Source organism: Microcebus murinus, chromosome 6, assembly GCF_040939455.1.
Source record: "Microcebus murinus isolate Inina chromosome 6, M.murinus_Inina_mat1.0, whole genome shotgun sequence".
Classification (NCBI taxonomy): domain Eukaryota; kingdom Metazoa; phylum Chordata; class Mammalia; order Primates; family Cheirogaleidae; genus Microcebus; species Microcebus murinus.
Genome location: NC_134109.1, coordinates 50,901,638 through 50,926,316, shown reverse-complemented (window position 1 = coordinate 50,926,316; position 24,679 = coordinate 50,901,638).

Sequence of the window (24,679 nt, the reverse complement as noted above, 5' to 3'; positions counted from 1 at the left end):
CTCTGACCTATTTGTTGATTTATTTTAGCAACTGAGAAAGTTCAGACCATTGAGGTTAGATCCTATTAATCTTTTTTTGCTTTCTATCTTTTCTCTCTATAATTTTTCTGAAAGCTGAAAAGAAAGAGTGCTACCAAGTATGTATATAATAGAAAAATGTTTTAGATTGGATGTGGATCACAGTTTTGAAATTGTGTTTCATGGCATTGGTATAATGAAGAACTGTTTTAAAATACATTTATTTGACGTGTTTGAAAATTCCTATATCATGTTAATATGAAAGTTTTGAGGTCTAAATTTTTCTTTCTTTTTAAGTAAGTGTTAATGCGCCTTGTAAATAATATACAATATTACTTGTGGAAGAAGTAAACGTATATATGTTTCAATAAATGGATTCCAGTTTTCCAAGAAAATAATTGGTTAGATGTGAAGATATGTCTCATTTTTAAGTTGGAGCATACTGCCCATAGGGAAAGTGTTCTAAATTTGGTCTTTTTCTTATATTACCTTTTCCCGCTAACTTATTTATTTGGAAAATTTTTGCAACCAAAAATGCAAACAAGTTGTGAAACTTGTACCTAAAATATTTTTTTCTTTATTAAAATAGGGATTCTGATGGGAAGCAGATGGTGATTCAGATCCTGATATCCTATAAAAAGTAAAATTATATTTATAGAAATAAGAAAATAAAGACTTAAAAGACTATTGATTTGAAATGAAATAGAAGTACTACCATAATTTAGTTTGTCTGCCATATCTGAAAATGCGTAAGTATGAATTTGAGTTTTTAGTGGTCCTAGTATTACACATTTAAAAATTTTAATTGTTAAGAATTATAATTCTAAAATATTTATTCACTTATTTGTTTAATCATCAAACATTTATCAGTCATTTATTAATATTTTAGTTATTTATTGCTACTTAACAAATTAGGCCTAAAAATAGCAGCTTAAGTAACAAACACTTATTATCTCACACAGTTGGTGAGATCAAGAATCCAAAAGCAGCTTAGGTAGGTGGTTTTGGCTTAAGATTTCTCGTGGGGTTGTAGTCAAGATATCAGCAGGGGCTGCAGTCATCTGAAGGCTTGAATGGGCTTGAGGATCCATTTCCAAGCTCACCTACATGGCTATTGGTAGGAGACATCAGTTTTTCATTATGTACAGCTGCTCATGACATCACAGTTGCCCTTTCCCAGATCAAATGATCCAAAAGAGAGTATATGTAAAACAAAAGTTATGGTTTCTTTTATAACCCAATTTTGGAAGTAATGTTCATCACTTCTGCCATATTCTATTGGTTACACAAACCAACCCTGGTACAACATGGGATGCCAATACTAGGAGGCATGGGAATCACTGGGAACCATGTTGGAGGGCTGTTTGCATATTTCCCATGTGCTCCACATGGTGCTTGGCATTAGATACAAATATGGACACTATACAGACTCCTATCTTGGTTTTTTTGTGTAAGACAGTAAATTCAGGATCAGATTTTTTAAAAAAATGTTTTGACGATACTTCTAGTTATAGCACAAAACCACTCATTTAAAATGCTGGCGTGGTTGCGGAGAGAGAGGAACACTCCTACACTGCTGGTGGGACTGCAAACTAGTTCAACCTCTGTGGAAAGCAATATGGAGATACCTTAAAGCGATACAAGTGAATCTACCATTTGATCCAGCAATCCCATTGCTGGGCATCTACCCAAATGATCCAGTGACACTCTACAAAAAAGACACCTGCACTCGAATGTTTATAGCAGCACAATTCATAATTGCAAGGCTGTGGAAACAGCCCAAGTGCCCATCAATCCAAGAATGGATTAATAAAATGTGGTATATGTATACCATGGAGTACTATTCAGCTCTAAGAAACAATGGTGATATAGCACATCTTATATTTTCCTGGTTAGAGCTGGAACCCATACTACTAAGTGAAGTATCCCAAGAATGGAAAAACAAGCACCAGATATATTCTCCAGCAAACTGGTATTAACTGAGTAGCACCTAAGTGGACACATAGGTGCTACAGTACTAGGGTATTGGGGAGGTGGGAGGGGGGAGGGGGGCGGGTGTATACATACAGAATGAGTGAGATGTGCACCATCTGGGGGATGGTCATGATGGAGACTCAGACTTTTGGGGGGGGGAAATGGGCATTTATTGAAACCTTAAAATCTGTACCCCCATAATATGCCAAAATTAAAAAAAATTAAAAAAAAATAAAAAAAAAATAAAAAAATTCCTTTATAAAGTTTCATACCTAATGGAATACTTTAGATAAAATTTAGGATATAAACCCTTAAAGAATAATTTAAGACAAAAAGATGCTGATTTTTTTTCCCTATTCTAAACACTAAGCCAGACAAGTCAAAATTATTAAGTGAGTTGCTCCCTTTAGCATAGAAGAAGCAATTTCCATTGTAACACTATTTCTTAGACTTCCAGAGCCAATTTACTCAGTAGCTTTGTTCAATCCCAACTTCAGACCTTTTCTTGCTTGAGAAGCTATTTAATGTATATAGTTAGTTAATGAATTCACACACACAAAAATGAATTTTTGCTTGAATTTCAGACAAAGGTAATACTAGCTTGAACTTTAGTTGACTTTTCTTGATTGAATGCTTATTTTATTTTTATATATCCTGTTTCTTCATTTTTAATAAAACAATGAGAAAGAAGTACTTAAACTTTTTAGTTTTTTTTTAATTTAAGAACTAATTTACATGTCCATTAAGACTCTCTCTTTTCCAATACATAAGTCCTAAGCGATAGAGTTCATGCAAATAAGCTTTCTTTAAATTTTATGTTTCTTAACAACTTCCTTTTCTATAAACATAGATTAAAGATTTAAATATTTATGATATGTTAAGACACCATATACCATAGTTTCAAAGAAAAAAACTCATTTGAAACTGTCTAAAAAATGGGGGAATTTACAAATAAGGACATTGGAGAATCTCATGGAACACAAGGAAGAGTTGTGCTTTTTTTCCCTATAGAAGAAGATTCGCCTGTTTTTCTGATTTATGCCTTTTCTCTAAATGTCTGTTTCATTGTTTTTTTATCCTTGCAGACTGATTCTCCCCCTTCCTCCCCTGTAGCTCTCATTTTTTAGTTTGGAAAGTGCTCTAAATAGGTTACTGCATTTTACCTATCACATATCTAGCTATAAAGATATGATATAATCTCGTAGATCCATTTTCAAGTTCATAGCGGAAGGATTTTTTAGCCCTATTTGGTTGAGTTGTTCATCTCTCTGTTGTTTAGATGAGCCTGACAGAAATACTGTGAATCAGAATACACTTTTTGTCTCATTGATTGATTCTGGACCAATTAACTGTGTGATGGAGGTAGTATCATGTTAGTGAGTCTATCATCTGGCAACCACATGAAGGCAGATTAGGAGCTTTTTCCTGGAAAAATTTGGGTAGTTAACAGATATCTCATTTGGGCATTATATGATTTCATAAAATTTTAGCTATTTTTGTTATTTAATGTAAAATATTCTTTTTATGTCTATTCTTCTCATTTTCTCTTTATCTTATCTCTCCAATTTATATGTTTTATTTATGATAAAATCATGTGCCCTAATTTTATTGACTCTGAGGAAAGTCTTCTTATTTTGACTTTTCTACACAATGACAAATTAATCAAACTTGTTAAAACTTAAGGCATTGTATATAATATACCTAATGTTACTATTAAAAGAAAATACTATATTTGAAATAGCAACTTTAAATAAAACATTCTACTTCAATAGTTTTATTTACTTTTTAATATTTCTATTTATTTTTAATAGTCAATTTACATTTAATTATACATTGTGGAAAAAATTTAAGTGAAAAAGAAAAATTAATTGGAGGCATAGTGGGGTGGCTTTTGTAGTCAGAGGAGATTTAGGCAGGGATAGAAACCTGAAAGTCATTAGAAGTTGAAAGTCACTGGGAACCCAAGTGTCTACCCATCCTCTCTCTCTTTATCTTTCTATCTATGAAGTTATCAGAGCTTTGCTTCTCTTTCCTTTCTGTTTCACTGTATCTCCTCTGTCTCTTCTGCACTCTATCACACACTCATCCTCAGTCCAGGTTTCACTGCTTTGTTATGCATATCGTTGAGCACGTATTCCTCCAGTTCCTAACATTATGTGTTCATGGTCCAAGTGACATTAGAAACAATTGAAAGTGTCACAGATTTGAATACCCAGAAGGAAAAATCTGATTGTTCCATTTTACATGAGGTGTCTGCCTCCAATCCAATCAGTTAGTTATGGCAGGTTTGATGGTCATATAGTAGAAATATGGCTACAAAGACTCATGGAGAAGGTGTCAGGAAGAAGGCAAATACACAAAAAGGCATCTACTCTACTTTGGAGTTGAAATATGACCATCTGATGCTTATATTAAAATTCACTGCTAGATATGTTTGAAGAATTTCCAAGTATTCCATATGTTTGGAGTAAAGGGGATAAGTTTAGGAAGTTTAGGAAGCATGTGCCTAGAGAGATAAGCAAAAGCCAGGGCATTAAGGAACTTGAACATTTTTCTAGGCATAATGGGTAGTCAATGGAGGCTTTTAAACAGGGAGAGTGAAGGGCAGAGTTAGAATTATTTTTTGAAAAATTACTGACAGACGTATGACAATGAATGGATTAGAGTGGAGTAAAAGTGGAAGAAGAGAGACAAGTTAAGAGATTTCCAAATGAGACACAATGAGAAAGCTAAACAACAGTAGTGGCAGTAAAAAAAAGGAACAATACTTTCAAGATTTACTAAAGCTACTGCATAAGTAAAAGTTAGATGACTGATTAAATATATTAAGTCAGGGATGAAGGCTGTACCCAGCTTTCTCTAGCTTGAGCAACTAGTTGGTTTTCTACTAAGCTAGGGGAAGTCAAGAAAATTAGGGAAGGAAAATGAAGAGGTTTTTTTTGAGGTTTAGGTTTCAATGAGACAAATAATTTGGAATGGGTATATTGACATATAGTTCACAGTAAGTTGAAGAAACAGAATGAGAAGATATTTGGGGGTATTCTGTGACAAAGCAAAACATGGACTTTAAAAGGACTCTGAAGAGTCACAGCACCATACTTTGGAAGGAAACTAGATGAGGAGTAGTAAAAGAATTTAGAGAGGAGAAATTTTTAAATAGATGTGGTTGATAGAGTTAAATGCTGTAGAGGGGTCAAGATAGATGAATACTGCACTGTGAGTTTCATAACAAATCAGGCATTTTTGACCTGAGCCACAGCCATGTCAGTGGAATAGAGGTTGAGGGCAGAAACCTGATTGATATAAGTTGAGGAAGGGGAACAGTTAAAGGAAATGATTTTAAATAATTCTTTCAAGTGGCTAAGAGCAAAAGAGAGTGTAATTGTCAGGAAGTGATAAAGGATGGGGAGGGGATTTGGAGGATTGTTATTATATTTTTTGTCTTTTGATTTTATACTGTGAAATATGTATTAGACATATGAGAACAATATAGCCAAAAATGTGAAGATGCACAAGAGAAAAAGGTAATTGGTAGAGCAAGTTTCCTGAAGACAAAAGAGGTAGAAAGCATAGCCTAGGTAGATGGACAAACTTTGGAAAGAAAAATGTATACCTCTTTATCTTCAATGGTATTCTTTGGTTTACCTGGCCTGCAGTATGATTGAACCAGGAAATGCCCAGTTCCTTCTGTTATCCATGTACTAATTTGGATATGGTGCATTTATTTTAGGGTTTGTTTGTTTATTTATTTATTTATGGTATTGTAAGGGTACAAGTATTTTGGTTACATGTAAAGCTATTTGCCCCAATCACGCCAGGGCTACAAGTGTGTCCCTCCACCATACAGTGTGTTCCACTTCCATTAGTTGTGGGTTTACCCTCCTACCCTTGACTGGCACCCAGTGAGTATTACTACCATGTAAACATGTTACTGTTGGTCAATTAGTACCAATTTCATGGCAAGTACACGTGGTGTATGTTTTTCCATCTTTGTGATACCTCACTTTGAAGGATGGGCTCAATCTCCATCCAGGATAACACAAGAGGTGCCAGATCACCATTGTTTTTTGTAGTTGAGTAGTATTCCATGGTGTATATATATAAATATATATATATACCACATTTTATTAATCCATGTATATATTGATGGGCACTTGGGTTGTTTCCCCATCTTTGCAATTGTGAATTGTGCTATGAACATTCTAGTGCAGATGTCTTTACTATAGAATGTCTTTTTTTCCTTTGGATAGATGTCTAGTAGTGGGATTGCTGGATCAAATGGTATTTCTATTTTTAGCACTTTGAGGTATCTCTAAATTACTTTCCACAGTGGTTATACTAATTTGCAGTCCCACCTGCAGCAATGCAAGAGTGTTCCAATCTCTCCCACATCCATGCCAGCATTTGTTGTTTTGGGACTTTTTGATAAAGGCCATTTGCTCTGGAGTTAGGTGATACCTCATTGTAGTTTTGATTTGCATTTTCCTAATGATTGGAGATGTTGAGTATTTTGTTATGTTTGCTGGCCATTAGTCTGTTTTCTTTTGAAAAGTTTCTGTTCATGTCCTTTGCCCATTTATTGATGAGGTTGTTTGATTTTTTCTTGTTGATTTTCTTAAGTTCTATATAGATTCTTGTTATCAGCCCTTTATCAGATGTGTAGAAAGCAAATATTTTCTCCCATTCTGTAGGTTGTTTATTCATTCTAATGATATTTTCCTTGGCTGCACAGAAACTTTTTAATTTGTTTATTTTTGTTGCTGCTGTGATTGCTTTGGAGGTCTTCTTTATAAATTCTTTGCCTAGGCTGATATCTTTTTTTTTTTTTTTTTTTTGAGACAGAGTCTCACTTTGTTGCCCAGGCTAGAGTGAGTGCCGTGGCGTCAGCCTAGCTCACAGCAACCTCAAACTCCTGGGCTCGAGTGATCCTTCTGCCTCAGCCTCCCGGGTAGCTGGGACTACAGGCATGCGCCACTATGCCCGGCTAATTTTTTTTTTATATATATATATATCAGTTGGCCAATTAATTTCTTTCTGTTTATAGTAGAGACGGGGTCTAGCTCTTGCTCAGGCTGGTTTTGAACTCCTGACCTCGAGCAATCCGCCCGCCTCGGCCTCCCAAGAGCTAGGATTACAGGCGTGAGCCACAGCGCCCGGCCTAGGCTGATATCTTGAAGAGTCTTCCTGACATTTTCTTCCATAATTCTTAAGGTTTTGTGTCTTAGGTTTAAGTCTGTTATCCATCCTGAGTTGATTTTTGTGAGAGGTAAGAGGTGGTGATCTAGTTTCAATCTTCTGCATGTGGATATCCAGTTTTGCCAGCACACATTGTTGAATAGAGATTCTTTTCCCCAGTGTATATTTTTGTCTGCTTTTTTGAAGATTAGATGACAAAATGAGAATGGTTTTATATCTGGGATCTCTGTCCTATTCCAAAGGTCTATATCACTGTTCTTGTGCCAGTGCCATGTTGTTTTGGTTACTATAGCCTTGTAGTAAAGTATAGCCTTTGTAGTAAAGTTTGGAAGACTGATTCCTCCCAATTTGTTGTCTTTTGCAATGTTGGCTGCACATCCTGAGGAGCTTAAGTTTGTCCTACCTACTGTCCAACAAATTTTTTTTCTTTGCCTCCACTGATAGTGTTAATTGAATGCTTTTTTTTTGTTTCTTAATATGTTTATTAAGGTATAATTGAAATATGATAAACTTCACATATATAAAGTATACAATTTGATAAGTTATGATGAATGTGTAACATGAAACTGTCACCATAACCAAATAATGAACATATTTATTACCCCGAAAAGTTCCTTCCTTCCCCTTGGTAATCCCTACTGCTCCTCACTCCAGGTAACCGCTGACATTTTTTCTATTACTATAGATTAATTTCCATTTTCTAGAATTTTATATAAATGGAATCATACAGTATGTACTATTTTTGTCTTGTTTCTTCCACTCAGAATAACTATTTTGAAATTCATTCATGTTGTGTGTATCAATACTTTCTTCTAATTGCTGAGTAGTATTCAATTCCAAAAATATGCATCAGTTTATTTTTCCATTTACTTCTTGATGGATATGTAAGTTGTTTCCAATTTTGGACTATTATAACACAACTGTAATGAGCATTCATGTACAAATCTTTCTGTGCACATGTATTTTTACTTCTATTGGAATGATCCATCTATTCCAATAGATAGTAAATTGTCATTTAAGAGGTCAAATATAAACTCTTATGCATTTTAATGACATTATAACTTAAACTGGATAGTATCCTAAGAAATACAGTTATGGATATTCTGTATACCAAGTCCCAAACTCACACTCTGAATGTGGTAACTATTATATATATTCTGTATATCTCTTTTAAAGAAAAAAGTTCTTCCCAGCAAAGGAAGCAATCAATAGAATGAAAAGACAACCTATAGAATGGGAGAAAATATTTGAAAGTTATTCATCTGATAGAGGATTAACATCCAGACCATGTGAGGAAGTTAAACAACTCAACAGCAATAAATAAATAAATAAATTGTGATTAAAAAACAGGCAAATGATCTGAATAGACATTTGTCAAAAAAAGGCATACACATGATCAATAAATATATGAAAAAATACTCAACATCCCTAATAATTAGGGAAATGCAAATCAGAATCACAATGTGATATCATTTTACCCTAGTTAGGATGGCTATTATCCAAAAGACAAAAAAATAACAAATGGTGGTAAGGATGTGGAGAACAGGGAACTCATGCACTATTGGTGGGAATACAAACTAGTACAGCCACTATGGAGAATGGAATAAAGGTCTCTCAGAAAGCTACAAATAGAACTGCCATATGATCCAGCAATCCCTCTCCTGGGAATTTATCCAAAGGAAAGTAAATCATTATATCAGACATCTGTACCCCCATATTTATTGCAGCACTATTCACAATAGCCATGATATGGAATCAACCTACGTGTCCAACAACAGATGAATAGATAAAGAAAATGTATTACATATATGCACCATGGAATACTATTTGTTGTAAAGAAATAATGAAATCCTGTCATTCTTGGCAATGTGGATAGAACTGGAAGGCATTATGTTAAGGGAAATAAGCCAGGCACAGAAAGTTAAGCACCACATGTTCTCACTCATATGTGGAAGCTTAAAAAAATTGATATCAAAGAAGCAAAAAGTAGAACAGAGTATACTAGAGGCTAGGAAGGAAAGAGGGAGGGGTGTGGGAGAGATTCGTTAAAGGCTGTACAATTTACAGGTAGTTTTCTACCCAAAGATGGCTGACTAGAAGCATTTCCAGCATTTCCTATACACTTTGAACAACCAAAATAATTAGTAAACAATCATAATTTGAATATGTTATTCAAAAGGGAACATGGGAGTTCAACAGAAAAGCAAAAGGAAACTTTAAAACTTAGTAAAAAAAAAAAAAGAGAGGCAGCCCATGTGGCCAAGACTAGCCCGGAACCAGAAGTGAATCCTCAAAGTGGGAGAGGGTGAGTGAGTGCCTTTCTATGGTCTGTTCCCACTGGGGAATCATACAATGCATGCCAGGGGAGAGTTCTGTGACCCCCTCAAACCCTGAATCTAATTTAGGGAGCAGCTGGGACACTGTATGAAGGAACTGCTCCAGGGAGTGTTCCATGCCCTTTTGGAGATCTAAGGGCTGCTGTAAGATGCCGTTCTTGATTCTAGCTCTTAACAAACTGCACGTGGTCATGAGAACCAGTCATGTTAATCCTAGCCGTTAAGAAAAAACAGTGGTACCTACGTGACTAGGGCTTGATTCAGGGATAGGCTCCTGCAGCCAGGTCTGAGCAGTAAGCATGGCACAGGTTCCAGCTGCTGGTGCTGGAACTGGGTACACTCCCTCCTCCCCCAACCCCAAGCTGAACAGGAGGAGAGTTGCCTTGGAGGCTTTGTCTTGAGCCAAGCGGTGGCTCCTATCACCTAGGGCTATTGCAGACTAGGCACAAACTCCCAGGACATACTGAATAGTCAGGTTGGCTGTAACAGCCAAGACAGGGGAGGAAGACCCTATGGGACAAGAGGGTGAGAAGGATACAAAGTTCCACTCCTACCAGCTAAAGCTATAGCTGCCAGGACAGCCCATCCTCCCCATGGTAAGACCTAAGCACAGCAGTGGTTATCCCTCACCCAAGCATTTCACCAAGGGTCACTCCATGCCACCCCTAGTCAAGGTTGGTGCATTCATCTGCCACTGGGGGAACTGAGTGCAAAGTTTTCTGGTCCAGCTTTCTGCAGATTCATGCCCCACTTGCCCCCCAGAGACAGAGCATGGGATCCAGGCTCCTGGGTGTTCCATAACCCAAACCTACCAGCCAAGCACTTCTCCCTGGGAACAGAGGTTGAGCATAGCATCCTATCACTGCCACAGCAGCAGACTATTACCTGCAAGTGCCATCTACTGACCCAGAGGCTGGCCCACACAGCCCATTGCAACCACTGCTAACATGAGAACACAGCACCTTCACCATGGTTTCTTTGAGGCATGAGCCTTGGCTATTTCCCCACTGCTAGCTCTGGGAATAGAGTCACTTGCCTTTCACTACACCTCATCCTTGTTGGCTTTTGCTACCTGCAAATAGTCAAGCCTGCACTCAATTACCATACCACCTAAATAAAAGTGTTGTGAAAAATAAAGCTACACAGATAATCACATATTACTGTCTAAATTAGGTGTCGGTGGATTTTATTTCACGTAGAAAAAATCCTTTATTTAAAATTTCTTTAAAGTCATTAATTTTAAGCACCTGAAAAACAGCATAAGTGGAATCAAAATATAGCATACCTTTTTATTTCTTCTTTGCTAAGTGATAGGGTCATCAATATCCAGAAGTATTTAGGTATTCATTTTGCCTGAAATTTTAGTTCTTTTTGCATAAGGGTACATTGATATTCATACTCTACAGAATGAATAACCACTAATTCTAATCTATATTTAATCATCCATAGTGACTCATACATTAGTGACTCACTCCAAAATCAAAATTTTAAAATATCAAGCTATTTTTAAATAAGCCATCTTCTTCCTATCCTGCAAAGGAAGCTGTTGAATAGGATTTCAAGAAGGGACCAACTAAAATACAAATTTTTCAGTCTTATTTGAGGTTTTGAGTAAGTTTAAAATGACAAGAAATATTGCTTCCAGGGGAACATGAATTTCTAAAGTAGTTGGTTTGAATTAGTCACTTTTTAAAAGAAGTATGTGACTTATAAAGTTGCAAATCAATCAGTTCTAGCCCTGACCTTACCCCTGTATCCATTAGCATCTTTCTTTTGTATTCCAAATTTATTCATTGCCATCACTTAAAATGAAGCATATTTCATAATGAAATCATTGTTTTATTTCTAGTTCTTCTACCAGGATTCTTTGATTTGGTCAAATTATATTATTATTTTCCTTATCATCCAAGTGTAACATTTTTCAGTTAATTTGATTTTACCCAATTTCTCTACTTCCATATCCCGTATGTCTTCAAATTCCATGCTGATTGCAATTACTGTATGAAATAACCTCCCTTTCCTCTTCTCCATTTACAGTTCAGCTATACTTCAAGCCTCGCTCAGATCTACATCCTTCTTATAAAACTTAGACCCTGATCAAGTCCACAGGAGTCATGTCCTCCCCTCTTCTTATGCACATATTGTGCTTCTCACTGATTTGCTATTTATTTTAAATACTTTTCACATATTTTGAAAGCTATTATAACAGGATACTTAGCATTATTTCCATGCTATTTGGGAATTGCTGACAAAGACTCAAAGCTGAGTCCAAAGAAGCATGAAGAACCCCTCACATTTTAAAGAAAACTTAATAATTCAGGTCAAACATTCTCAGACTTATGAAGAGGCCAAAACTACAATCAAAATTAATTTATATTTGCATTTACAGTTACCTTTTCAAGTGGTCTTTATTCCTTTCTACATTTCCATTATTTTTTTCTGCCTGAAATGTAGAATTTCTGTTTAATCAGCTTTTATTTTTCCGAAAAAATATTTATTTTGACTTCATTTTGAAATATGTTCTTTCTGAATATAGAATTATCACTTGGTGATTATTATTATTTAGCAATTGAAAGATATTTTTTCTTCATCTTCTGCCTTCATCATTTGTGTTGAGAAATCAGCTGTTAGTCTTACTTCCTAAAAGGCAAATGTCACTCTTCCTTTGCTTATTTTGAGACTTTCTCTATTTTGGGTTTTCAGTTGTTTTAATATGACATTCCAGCTATGGTTCTCAAAATTCTTTTTACTTGAAATTTACTGAAATTTTTCAACCTAGAGATTGATTATTTTTTGTCATTTTGAAAAATTCTCAGCCATTGTCTCTTCAAATATTACTTCTGTAATATTACTCTCTTCAAATATTACCCCTTATTTCTGTCTATTCTCCTTTTAGGACTCCAATTACATGTATGTTAAAGCTTTTGTACATGGTCCACATTTTTATTAGACCACTAAATTTTCTTTCTGTGCTTCATTTTGAATATTTTATATTGACATATCTTCTACTTTGAAAATTTTGTGTTCTGCTGTTAAACATATCAATTGAGTTCTTATTTTCAGAAAATTTATTTTCACTTTGAAGATAGTTTATTCGTATATTAGGTGCAATATTTTAGTTGAAATTTTTGAAATATTTACCTATTTATCTTTTCTACTATTTTTCTTACTTCATTAACATGTTAAGGTTTTTTTTCCCTATTAACACAAATGTCTAAATTACCTTGGTTTGCCTCTACTTTGTGTCTTGATTTTCAAGACATAGGACTTCATGTGACTTTCATATGAGTCTTTCTCTACACAAGTGTAATTTTTTTTAGTATGCTATTTTCTATCAAAGAACTGCAGGAACTCTTGATGATGATCTCTTCTACTGGAGAGAGTTTTCCCCTATTTTGATAATAGAGCAAAGGGGTGATTATCTCACTTCATTTCATTCAAGGATTGAGATGGGGTAAAGTTGAATAGCAGTTTTAATAATGCTGCATCTCTTTGGTTTGTACCCATTCCTGAGTTGTGACCTCCACAGGCTTTTGATGATTAAGAACCTGTTAAGTCTTTGTCTCCTTCATCTATGAAAGGTTGTAGATGATTCAGTATTTTCCACGTGTGATTTTTGGCTTATCTCTTTAATCCTCTGCCTCATGTACAGTCAAAATTTGCCATATGTGCTGAGAAGAATAATGGTTAAATGTCTCAAGCAGGCCCCTTCTCACTAGTGGACAGGGCAGTTAACTGGACTCTACACATTCAAATGCTTGTCTCATCTGGAAATAACCTCACAAAAAGAATGTTTAATCTGGTATTCTATAGCCAAAATGACACATAAAATTACCCATCTCACTTGATATAAAATTTTTTTCCTTTAATGTTTTTTTAAAAAATTACTTTATTGTCTTAATACATTCACCTTTTTATATTTAGAAAAGTTACATGTAAACCTAAATTTTTATTGTTTATTTTCTTTCTCTTTGGAGACTTTCAGAATCTTCCCTTTGTCTTTGATATTTTTAATATTCCTACTGTCATGTGCACATGTGGTTTTTCAATTCTATTTTATTATTTATTATTTTTAATTCTGTAAAATTTGTCACCATTATTTCAATTTTTTAGCTCATCTCCATCTGTTCCTTTTTTTTTTGTATCTCCTATTATCCCAAATCAGAATTTCCACTTCCATTATCCATGTTTCTTAGCTTTGTTTTCTTTAACAGATGCTATTTCTCTGTAGGGGAGTGACTCCATGGAACCCTAAATGACACTGCAAACATCTATATAGGCCGTGTAGGCAAGGTTTATAATCTGAGTCTTGGCAAAATGTCCTATAATCCTCCTGAACATGAGAACATGAAAGACTTGTGAAAAACTGCCAAGAGGCTGTTTTTTACTCACCTTCCTATCTACCAAGAAGATCCTAATCAAAGTTTCTTATCACCTTCCTAGTTTCAATGAGGTGTGATTATATTTACTTCACCCATCCTAAGGTACATAAGAGGCTATCAAACTGATTTAGGGGTAGCATGGCATTGGCTCTTGTTAAACTAAGTTTAGCTTGAAGCGGCCTCCTTACATATTGTTAGTTCTGCCTAATGATTTCTCCATGTACAGTGTAACTGGATGTGTAAACAAGCTGGATGCGTAAGGGATCTACTCTTGTCCCAATCACTGAGTTTCAGCCAAAGGCAGCCAACTGTTGCAACTTTGTTCAAATAAGGAAAATTCCAACCTGTAACCAATCCAGATGTTTCTGTACCTCACTTCCATTTTTTGTAGGTCACTTTCCTTTTCTGCACATAAATCCTCTCTAACCCCATGGCAGTGTTAGGTTTTAGTCTGAAATGTCGGTTCTTGGCAAATTCATGGCTGAAGAATTACCAGATGCACCAAAGTAAGGCAAGCAAGAAAATGAGGTTTATTGAGGAAAGAAAGATAGCATTATAGAGCAAGAACAAGATACAGGTTTACAGAGTGTGATCCATACGCCACAGATGACAACCGGATCCATTGTCGCAACAAAGGGAGAACAAAAGGAAGGGTGTAAAAAAAAAAGGGGGGTTGGTTATTATCTCAGTCTTAACTACTCATGCAGGTTGTTCTAGGTCAATTTCCAGACTCTGTGGTACTTATGTTGCTTGGCCCGTGGGCTAGAGAGTCCTTTGCATTCTTTTGCAGCTGGTGAGCCAAGTTTTGATTGACAGATTCATAGGGTATTCTCTTCTTCCCCAGGTATGGCAGTTGCTCAGGAAAGGATTAGGGCAATTGCACTAAGACAATAGCACCCACTTTCGTCCACAGGAGACCCAGAATCCCTCATTATCCATCTAACAGCAGCACTGGAGTCATTTTGTTTTGTTTTTTTGTTGTTGTTGTTTGTTTGTTTTGAGACAGAGTCTCACTCTGTTGCCCTGGCTAGAGTGCTGTGGCATTAGCCTAACTCACAGCAACCTCAAACTCCTGGGCTCAAGCGATCCTTCTGCCTCAGCCTCCCAAGTAGCTGGGTCCACAGCCATGCACCACCATGCCAGGCTAATTTTTTCTATTTTTGGTAGAGATGGGGTCTCGCTCTTGCTCTGGCTGGTCTCGAACTATTGACCTCAAAGGATCCGCCTGCCTTGGCCTCCCAGAATGCTACGATTACAGGTGTGAGCCACCGCGCCCGGCCTGGAGTCATTTTGAACCTATTCTGAATTGGGAGTGTTGTCCACTTTGCTAATCGTTCTTTACTCAATTAAGATCTGTTAAATTTAGTTGATCTAAAGTTTTTATTTTATAAATCCTTAGGAACATTGTGTCCTATTGTTAGGTAGATAGTTAGGATCTCTGGCTCTTCTAGGGACAAGGGGACCCTACATTGGTGCTGTCTTGAGTAATTATTCCACGTGGGAAGAAGGAAAAAGACAGGCACTTGGTTTTGGTGCTGCCCCACTGTTAATCCTATCCCAAGCAACTGCTACACCTGGGAAAGGAGGGAATGTTTTATCAATCTGGGAATTTCCCAGCCCAAGCATCATAGGATTTGGAAAGTGGCCTATAGTAATTTAAGGGTAATTATGTCATTAGTTTAAATCTATATTGTGGCCACAGGTGGGCTTTTGGAGAGGGAGCTCATATACACAGATGGAATTTTGAGGACACCTGTTGATCATTTGGTAATCTCCTACACCTATGGAGAGCCCGCCCCCAGACTGAGCTAATAAAAGGAAACAATCTGAGACCTGAGAGGGGGGGTCAGTCGGCCTGTCTCTTTCCATGAGCAGAGAGACAGACTTGTGTTTGTTCTACAATAAAGAGCTGCTCTTGTGAAATTGCTTCCTGCTCAGGGTTACTCCATCATATTGGCCCTGTTGGTGATTTGTCCCAGGTAAGTCTGGACTAACAGTTTGGCCGTCTTGTCAGTCTGTGGCCAAGAACACTCCAAGAACAGAGGGCAGACCGCCACCCCGAAACTATCATTTCACACAGCTGTTGCAGTGGTGGCTGCGGGGTGGGACGGCTGGGCCTGCTGTGGGGCTGGCTGTGGAGCGAGCGCTTCTGCTGCCCCAGAACGTGAGGAAACACTGCAGGGAAAGCCCGGAAACGGGCTGAGTCTGGGCCTTCTTGGGTGATGCGTGGCCCAGGTGGTCGTGAAACCTGGGTGGAGACAAGGAGTGTGGGGCGTGGACAAGTGAAAGGGTGAGAATTGAGGGGAACGCTGGGCCCCTTCAACCTCAGACCCCTGAGGTCGCCTAGGGTCTTATACACTGCCTCCCCACCTCCAAGGGTCCTCCAAGAGGAGGAAACAAATTGAGTGTGAGCTCTGGAAGAGACCTCAAGGCGAGGCGAGTGACAGGAAGGGGCCAGGAGAACCAGAAATAGTTGCAGCCATGGAAGCCGAGAGTCAACACAGGAGCCAAACGTTCCAAGCAATGAGTTCATCCGAATCTAAGATTTTTGAGGACACTTGAGATTCTGACAGTTGAGGGGAACAGGATGAGTTAGGCCCTAAGCTTTTTGATTTGTCAATGCATGGACTTTTGTTTGTTTATAGGAGAGTAGAAATCCGGTTGGAATAGGGTGTGCTGGAGCCTGAGGCTTCCAAAATATAGAAAGATCTCATATTAGCTGCAGAACAGGCCTTAGGGCTTGAAATGGAAGGATGAGTGGTCTTCTTGAAGGAATGGAGAGTGGTAGGGCTTATTAGAGGACAGGTGCATTGAGCCAGCTTCTAAGTGAGTTTAGCAGAATTGCAACATACTTTGCCTGACCATGTGCTCTTGGTAAAAGTGATTTCACTTTTCTTTGGTTGGATAATATCTGCTGTCTAAGATAAAGACAATCACTGAGGATTTGATGTGGTGATTTTGTAATGTGGACTTACAGCTGTGCATGATTTTGATCAAGTCCACTCAGACCAGGAAAGGAGACTTCTGTCTGCACAGGTTTCAGATAATGAAGGTGGTATGTGAATATCTTATCATTTTGCCTTTATACAGAGCATAAGTGATTGTAATGCAGGAATACCTTTCTAGGATGGGAATATGTTACAAATAAACCATTACTTTCTGAAAAGATATATTATTTAGATTGCCTCTTTGATTTGCCTAATATATATATATATATATATATATTTGTTTATTTTTTATTTTTTTATTTTTTTGAGACGAGTCTCACTTTGTTGTCCAAGCTAGAGTGTGTTGTTGTGATCGTGGCTTACTGCAGCCTCAACCTCCCTGGTTTTGGGCCATCCTCTTGTCTTAGCCTCCAGAGTAGCTGGGACTACAGGTATGAACCACTGTGTCCGGCTAGTTTTTTTTTAAAATAAATTTTGTAGAGACAGACTCTTGCTATGTTGTCTTCAACATAGCTTCAAAATCTGACCACAACTGATCCTCCTGCCTTGGCCTCTCAAGAGTCCTGGGATTACAGGTGTGACCCATCATGCCTGGCCTGCCTACTATATTTAACACAAAAATCTTTCAGAATATTTGTCATATTTAGCTAGTCACTCATCCATATATTCATTGTGTTTATCATCTTCAAAGTGCTTTGCCAGATGTTCAAGTGCAAAAGTAAAGACGTTTTTACACTGAAGCAAATGAAACCCAAAGATCTAAATGCCTTTCCTGGGTTCTCAAGTATTTGTACATTTTCAGAATCCAAAGGATTCCCCCAGATGGCTGAGGTCTTACATATCCCCTGGCAGAGTGGCTGGAAAGGATCCTGTACTTGTGGGAATTCTATCTGGATGTTTCTATGGTGCCCTAGTTGACAAGGGAGTACAGTGGATGGGAATACTGAGCTGAAAGCATTCTAGTGTGATATTTCTTGGCCAGTAAGGACAGGTACCTTGTTTTGTCTCATATTTGCTCTTGGGAAAGGTTAACCTTAGAAGCAGTCTTGCTATTTTCTGTTTAAGACCACTACCTCAGTAATAAAATTGACTGCTGAATTACCAATTCCTCTCTTACTATACTGGTAAAGGGAACAGAAGCCACTCTTAGAGTGTAGTAGAAGACATATCAGAAATATCGTGACAATTAGTTATCTTTCCTACATTTTCTCATTTCTCAAATCCTACCTATTCAGTTTATAGAAGCAATTCATGTGGCAGTCATAGACATTAAAATCTAGAACTCCAACCTTCTTTTACAGACAGTAAACTAAGGCTTAGAAACATCTTATTGCTTTTCAGAGATTACATACTCACCTGGGGGAGAAGCTAGAACCAGGATCCAGGTCATTTTCCACAGCCCAGTGCTCTTTCCACTGGGTGATATGGCCATCTTTTTCCGTTACTTAAACCCCCTTTCAAGTGTTAAGATTTCTGTTCCTAGTATTCTAAGATTTGGAAAACAAATTCATACTTGTCCTATTCTTGGTTATTTAGTATAACTTCTTTGACTTGAATTTTGCATTTTTTGTTTGTTGGTTTCAGATTGTTACTGCATATTTTAATGAGATTTACACTATGCCCTTTGAAAAATGGTCTCTATTTGTTTTAGAAATCTTTGAAAGAATAAATGCATGCTTTACAAGTAGTTCTCACTTTGCTTTCCTTCTCTGCAACCATACTGAGCCATATATCTTTTAAGTTTCCACATTAAGTTTCCACTAGAAAACTGCAGCCTTATCTGATGAGGATGACTTGAAAAGCCATTTGACCATAAGTGTTTGTATCTAGCTAACTATTTTTTTGACTAAAGAGAGGCAATTATTACCTACTGAAGAACTGAGGCTTTCCTTTGTGAACCTCTATTGACTGGTTGCATTGTGGTGGCCTGCACCCTTACACAGTGCCTAAGTGTAATGTGTGGTCAACAAATACTTATTGAATGATTGTGAAGGGCCCACCGCCATCTATTCAGATGCCCTGAGGAGTAACCCAGAATCTAGATCTTGAATCTGAAATAGATCTTTGGTATAAGAAAGGTAAAACAATAATTGGTTTCTGTAAATTTCACCACAATATATTTGCATGTTGTGCACTTTTCTATAGCTTCTGTGTCTTTCTCCCCTCTCCCCTTAAACATACACTACTCCCTGTACCCTATCAAAGGAAATAGGCTAGGTGCAGTGGCTCATGCCTGTAATCCTAGCACTTTGGGAGGCCTAGGCGGGAGAATCATTATAGGCCTGGAGTTTGGGACCGTACTGAGTGACACACCATATCTATAAAAAATGGAAAAATTAGCCTGGTACGGTGGTGTGCATCTGTGGTCCCAGCTACTCAGGGGGCTAGGGCAGGAGGATTGCTTGAGCCCAGGTATTGGTCCACTGCACTCTAGTCCTGGGCGATAGAGCAAGACCCTGTTTCAAAAAAAAGAGAGATAAATCCTTCCACTGGTTTCTTACTATTGCTTTGAAGTGTCTTGGCCTTAGTTACATTAACTACTGTGATGTTTAGTATTAGGTGTCAATTTGACTGAATTGAGGGATGCCTGGTGAGGCTGGTGAAGTTTTTTTTGTTGTTGTATTTGATATAGGCTCTCACTCTGTCACCCAGGCTAGAGTGTGGTGGTATGATCATAGCTCACTGCAGCCTTGAACCCCTGTGTCTAAAGGATCTGTCCACCTCAGCCTCCATAGTCATTGAGATTATAGTCATGAGCCACCAGCCTGCCTTGAAACATTGTTTCTGACGTGTCTGTCAGTGTTTTCAGAGGACATTGACCTGTGAGTCATTGGACTGGTAGAGGAAGACCTGCCCTATGGATGAGCACCATCCAATGGGCTGTGGGTGTGGCTGGCACAAAGCAAGGGAAAAGGGGATATTCAGCTTGCTTAGCTTGCCCTCCCTCCCTCCCTGAGTGGAACACCTTTCTCCTTCTGCCCTTGGACATCAGACTCTAGGTCTTTGGTCTTCAAACTCTTGGGCTTGTACCAGTATCTTCCTGGGGGCTCTCAGGCCTTTGACCTCAGACTGGGGGTTGCACTATTGGTTTTTCTGGTTTTGAGGCGTTGGGACTTGGGCTGATCCATGCTACTGGCTTTTCTCATTCCCCAGTTTGTAGAGGACCTATTGTGGGACTTCACCTTAGTAATCATGTGAACCAATTCTTCCTAGTAAATTCCTGTTTGTGTATAAAATCTCCTCTTTGTTCTGTCCTCTAGAGAATCCTAATATAACTGTATATTCATATAAATATTTCTGAGTAAGCTTTTCTTGATCTTCTTTGCTTAAATGTTTGTTCTTGTTATCTTCTTGAGGAGCAAACTTCTAGAATCCTCTGCTGTAAGGACCATCAAATCTACAAAGAATTTGTTAATGCCTGGACTACTAGAATCATGATTGAGAGAGAGGCCTGGCCTTAGTCATCTTACAGAAGTGTGTAAGATGGTATGTCTATGAGTATGTGGAAGAAATGACATAATCTATTTGGACAGTGTCTCTTACTCCTATTCCCATTATGAACTCTCACATATTTCAGCATAAGTTTTGCAACTGACTTTGAAATGCTTTAAATGTAATACTTTAAGTCTCAGTATTTATGTGTGATAACAGAGATTTTGGTAGCACAATCACATTCCTGTAGCAATCAGTGATGCACACCTGACACATAGTTTACTTGCAGTCTATTGTGTTCAGTCTGAAACATGAGTACTTTAGGATCAGAAAGGACATCAGATTCATATTTTATAAAATAACCAGATGTGAGTCTGTTGATATGTCAGCTGGACACTGTTCACATTTAGGTGAATTCAGAAAATCATATGCGTGTTATCATGAAGGGTCAATTTAATTAAGTCTTAATTTGTATTGTTTCTATGGATTTTCTTAATTTAAAAGTTAAAAGATATAGGAATTTAGATAAGTAGCATGAGAATAAATTTTGGCTGTCACTGTGTTTGGTACATGTGTTTATTGGTCATGAAGCATTCTTATTTTCATGAATTTTTTTAGCTTTTTAAAAGATTTATTTTAAGTATTAGAATTCTGTATATTCAGGCTTAAAGAGATAAGAAGTCTAGGCTAAAATATTAGGATGAACAACAGAAAAATACTTTCCTCAGGCACTTTTAACATTGTTAAAATGTAATCATGAAAATCATACTACAAGAATGCTTTCAGGCACTGTCATAAACCTAAATGCTTGAAGATAAAGCTGACTAAAGAAAGTAGGGAGTCAGATGAATCTCCTCTGAAACTGGTTCTCATATTTATTAGCCATAGATCTTTGAGTTATTCTGGGTTTTAATTTCTTTATCTGTAAAATGGGGATAATAGCTCATGGAATTTTTGTTGAGGATGAACTGAGGTATGTAGGAAAAATACCTAGTATAATATCTATCCATAGTAAATACTTAGTAAATGGGTTTAATAATAAATGAAGTCAGTAGAAGGCCTAGTATATAGTAGGTACCCATAAAATATTTTTCTATTTTTTTTTTTGAGAAGGGAATTCAATTCATTTTTGTTCCTTTCCAATTTTATTGATATAATCTAAGGATAAGAACTTTTGTCTGATCACTGATACGAAGTATATTCATTGTTATTAAATTTTAAAATGCTTTAAGTTTGAACTCCTGCTTTCATTCAGGACTTGTTTAATATAAAAAGTTTTGATATTTCCAGATGTAAGGACCTTTTGGGTTTTGGCTTTTGAAATTTCTAATTTTATTGCATTCTTAGTAGAGAGCATTTGTATTATTTTTGCCAGAGAGATTGGGGACTTATAAAGAATACATGATCGATGGAGTTTTGTCTGAGGTTTGTCTCCCAGTGGACCCATTGTGTTCCTAAACTCACCCTACGGTCCAAGGTTCTAGTAGGAATAATAGGAATTGATATACTCAGCAATTGGTAGAATTCCCACATTAGAAATCCTGACGGTGTGTAAAGGGCTATTAGGGTACACAAGGTTGAGTGGAAGCCAGTAGAGCTACCTGTGATGGTTAATTTTATGTGTCATCTTTGCTGCCATAGTGATGAGATATTTGATCACACATTGTTTTAGATGCTTCTGTGAAGGTGTATTTCGGATGAGATTAACATTTAAATTGATGGACTTCCAGTAAAGCAGATTATTTTCTGCAACATGGGTAAATCTTATCCAATCAGTTGAAGGGCTTAATGGAACAAAGACTGACCTCAATCAAGAAGGAGTTCTGCCAGTGTAAGGCTTTTGGATTCAAATTGCAAATCTTTCCTGTGTCTCCAGTCTCTTGGCCTCTACTGCAAATTTTGGACTTGCCAAGCCTACACAAACATGTGAGCTAGTTCCTTAAAATCAGTCTCTCTCTCTCTAGATAGATATATCTAGTGATATACAGATAGACCATTAGATACATACTCATTCTATTGATTCTGTTTCTCTGGAGAACTTTAATACATTCTCTCTATCTTTCCAAAATAGTAAAATGAAAGCAGTACCACATTCCTAAAAGTATTTCAGAGATTACTACCATGACTTCAAAGATACAGAGTTAATTATCTCTGCCACTTCTCACTCAATTTGCCTGTTTTACCTGTGAAGAAGAAAGATGGAGTTTATGAACAGTGGGTTATCATAAACTTAATAAAGTTATGATTCCAATTTTTTTTTGGCTAGAGAAAATCAATACATGCCTTGATACTTGATATCTAAATTTAATATCTGGGAAATGCTTCTTTCTTTTTCCCTATTAGTAAAGACTATCAGATGCTGTTTGCTTTTAGCTAGCAGAATCAGCATTGCACATACAATGTCTTACAACGGGTATATCAACTAGCCTTATTTCAAAATGTAATCTGCAGGGAATTTGATTGATTTTCCTTTCACAGGAAACATTGGTCTATTATATTGATATATCATTCTTATTAGACCTGGTGATCAGGAAGTGTCAACTATTCTAGGTACCTTGTTTAAACACATACATGTCCAAAACAAAAAATAAATCCCACAAAATTTCATGAGGCTGTCAATTCCGTAAGATTTCTAAAGATCCAGTGGTCTGGGTTATGCTGAGATATCTCTTTCAAGGTGAAGAAAAGGTGCTACATCTGGTCTATTCTACTTTTTAGAAAGAGAAACAATGCTTAATGAGCCTCTTTGGATTTTGGCGACAACATATACCTTATATAAGTGAGCTACTGTTTACCAAGTTACTTAAAAACTGAGTTTGGAGTGGTGTACAGAGTAAGTAAAGACTCTGCAACAGGTCCAGGCTTCTGTGATAGCTGCTTTGCTTCTTGGACATGTGTACCAGTAAAATGCAACAAGGCTTGAAATGTCTGTGACAAAGAAGAATGCTATTAAAGCCATTAGTATGACTTGAAAAGTAAATCAGAGCACAGACCATTAGGATTTTGGACAAAGAATGCCATCCTCCACAGATAACTATTCTCTTCTTGAGAAATACCTATAAGCCTTAGTAAAGGCTGAATGCTTGATCATTGTCCACTAAATTATCCCATGATAAACTAGCCATAAATCAGGCATACACAGCAGCCCTCCATGATCAGATGGAAGTGACATATGTAATACTAGGCTTGACAAAGTCTTGAAGGCACTAGAAAATTGTGTGAGCAGGTGGCCCAGATGTGCATGATCCTACAGCCTGGCTACATTGCCTTTTGCTTCTCAATCTCTACATGAGCATGGTTAATAGATGGTTCGCCTATAGAACTACAGTCCCAAAGGTCTTCCTGAAGGATGGTGGAATAGGAAAATATACCAGTATACCACGTTAATTATTCTAGCTGGAGGGAAAAATATCTAGAGATATGAATTTATACTGAATTTACACAGAGTCAATTATATGGTTGATGTTCAGGAACCAATTAGAAAATTGGTGATAAGGAGGTTTGGGAAAAAATTTGTGGATATTTTGGTCTAACTGGGCAAAGAATGTGCAAGTTTATGGCTCATCAAAGATAAATCTTAGTAGAAGAAAATCTTAATAATCTTAATAGTCAGACATAAAAGACAACCCATTCTGTGGGCAACAGTAAGCCTATTTCAACAGCCATACCTTTTCTTGCCCAGTAGCTTGTGTAAAAAATTGCCCTGACAGTTAGAATGAGGCTGCACATGAACTCAGAAACATGGACTTTTATTCATCTAGTCCAATCTGAAGTCCAATCTGTTCTCCATCTTTATCAGTGCACAAATGTTATATAAATTTACTCATGCAGTGTGTAAGCTTTGAGATTACCATTTTCATACAGCATAATGACCTTGTGATTCATCTAAATTGTTCTGTGTATTAATAATTCCTTTTTATTACTACATTCCATCATATAAAGTTTCCACAATTTGTATTAAATATGTTCATTCACCCACTCAGAGACACTTAGGTTGATTTCAGTTTGGGACTATTGCAAACAAAGCTGCAATTTATATGCAGGTATTTGTATGAAAAGTTTTTATATCTCTAGCATAAATGATCAGGACTATGAGTGCTGGATTGTATGGTGTGATGATTAATTTTAAGTGTTGACTGGACCAAAAGGTGCCCACATAATTGCTCAAACATTGTTCTGGGTATTTCTATAAGGGTGTTTTTGGATGAGATTAACACTCAGATTGGTAGACTGAGTAAAGCAGATTGCCTTCCCTAATGTAGGTGGGACTCATTGAATCAGTTGAAGGCTTAAACAGAACAAAAAGGCTGACCCTTCCTTGAGTAAGAGAGAATTCCTTCTGCCTGACTGCCTTTAACTGGGACATTTTTTCCCCCTGCCTTTAGACTCTAAA